Source organism: Octopus bimaculoides, chromosome 1 (assembly GCF_001194135.2).
Source record: "Octopus bimaculoides isolate UCB-OBI-ISO-001 chromosome 1, ASM119413v2, whole genome shotgun sequence".
NCBI lineage: Eukaryota > Metazoa > Mollusca > Cephalopoda > Octopoda > Octopodidae > Octopus > Octopus bimaculoides.
Genome location: NC_068981.1, coordinates 56,658,806 through 56,661,566, shown reverse-complemented (window position 1 = coordinate 56,661,566; position 2,761 = coordinate 56,658,806).

Here is a 2,761-nt window from a genome sequence, read left to right as displayed (position 1 = left end):
GAAGCAAATATTTTGCTGATCCCTTAATTATATGTATAAATATGTGAACTTTTGAATAAGTTCTCCACCAATAATGGTGCTTTCATACCGATGGGCTTGGTAAAAATTATTAATTATTAATTGATTTATTAATTAATAAATTGATAATCCTTTACCCTTTTAATATATATATATATATATATATATATATATACAAACAAATTCATCATCTGAAAGTTTCCATTTTTTGCTTTCTCTCGTTTCACATGCGTACATATATAGTATTTTGTATTTGATGTATTTAATATATTCAATATATTTGATGTCTCTAATTTGCTTATCCCCACAATAGTTTCTAACCCCACTCAACCTGATCACTCTTATAATCTTTCTTTACCTCATGGAATGATCTCCTGTAAAGACATCGGAGTTTAAGTTTGAATCTTTTGAGCACCAATGTCTTCTATACTGAGAATATCTGAATCTCATCTGTGAACTATATATGTGTGTGTGTGTGTGTATGCGTGCGTGAGTAAATACACACACACACTAACACATATATGTGTATATATCATATACACATATGTAGGTGTATATAATTTGCGTATGCGTATATTACGCACACAAAAAATTAGTTTCTGAATATAATTTCAGATTCAAAATTGATAGAATAATGTGGAGTAAATGAATTTCGCTAATATATATTGTAATAGAGGCAGAGTTGGGTCTTTCTAGAACAGCGTTAAAAGTTAGGTGATGCTCTACTGATGATGTGTAATAACTCGGAAACAAGCCCTGCCCGAAATTGTCACCGTTTCGAAAGATCAAATTCCTTTGTCCCCCCATTTAATATTTAATTAATTTTGTTTAATTGATATATAGAAGTATCCCTGTTACTATATATGACCAGTATTAATACTGATTAATACTTGGGTGATGATTTCCTCCCATCATTAAAAATGAAATCTAAATATTAACAACTTCTTGGCTCGCTATGTCAAGCATTCTAGCGTCTTCTTTGCTATTTCCTATTAGTTATGCAACGCTTCAATTTTTTTCGTTTTCTTTGTAATGACCCCGAGAAACGCATGACATGGTTAAGGCCGAAAGAATGCAAGGTCAATTTTTCCGAGCATGCATTCATCCATGTCCCCATATGAAAATATTCTCACATGGAAGATCTGCACGGATGCATGCTCGTAAAAATAGCCGCATCTACTAAAAGTCTCCAAGGACTGGTTCCTGGGATTACACCGGATTTTGGCTAGAGTTTACAACTCAAGAACAATTACAGCTTATACAACAAGCTTCTGTACAGTTTCTATCTAATTTCATTGGAAAGGTTTGGGTCAACGGTGACTAAGGTAGAAGATACATCATTAAGTGACAAATAGTGGGATCGAACTCAGAAATATGTGATCGCAAAGCGAACCTCTTAAGCATACTCACTTTAAATGGACACGATTTGAACCCACTTCAAATGTTATACTAAACTATATAAAAACTTAAATTAATCAAGACATTGATTGTGTTGTCGAAGCATCATTTCCTGCGTAGTCTTAAAACAACTCCGCAAGGTTATTTTCTAGTTACAGTAACCTCACCACTTACAACGCCTCAAAGATAAGATAAATATCGAACAGTTGGATTTAGTGTTTTTCTTCCTTTCTCTAATAATTTCTCATTTTATTCTACACTTTTAGACTCCCCTGTGCCAGAGTACAATCATCTATTGACAGATTTACGAGTGAAGACTAGTTCAATCAATTCGGAGACCAGTGCAGTAAGTAATTGACCATTCTTTATGCATTTTCACATTGTTTTACAATTATTTTTTCAATTCTTTCTTGCCCAGCGGTGAGAAATATGTTCTGAGGGGCAATCTAAACGTCCGCTTAGTGTAACTGCGAGTGGTCTTGACAATGTATTAAGTAAAAGGACAGTGGTCTAAAGAGTCAAAGCCGTTGGCATCACGACACCCAATCGTGAAATTATTAATATCCAAGAAATTGGCTTTCGTTGTCATCTCAGTCAGACTCCATATGACCTGACCTCTGAATTTCTGAATTTCATTAATCTTCAGAATACAATGTGTTCTGCGGTCCAAATAGCTTCTGAAATCCCTCGCGGCATTGATAGTTACCATTTGACTTGTGACAGAACAAACTAACGCAAATTCATGTATATATATATATATATATATATATATATATATATATATATATATATATATATATATATATATATATATATATATATATATATATACATACACACATACACACACACATACACACATACACACACACATATATACATACATATATATATAACATATACATATACATATATGTATGTATATATATATATATATATATATATATATATATCTGTGCGTATGAATAAGTTTATGAATGCATGTGTATATGAACATATATATGTGCATGTGGATGTATATGTATATTTATAAAGACACACACACACACTCACACACACATATACGCACACAGGCATTCATACATACAATTCACGCAAAGATATAATGCAAAATATACATAGATATGCTGCCACATAAATTGGAAAATAAATACGCAGACTGAGAGATGAAAGCTTTTTCGGAAGATACATCACACTAAATGTATATACGCATATGTAACTATATACGCACACACGCACACATACAGAAAGGCGAAAAATGCATTTATTAACTTACATAAACATATACACACAAATGCAATATTGCGTGTATATATATATATATATATATATATATATACATATA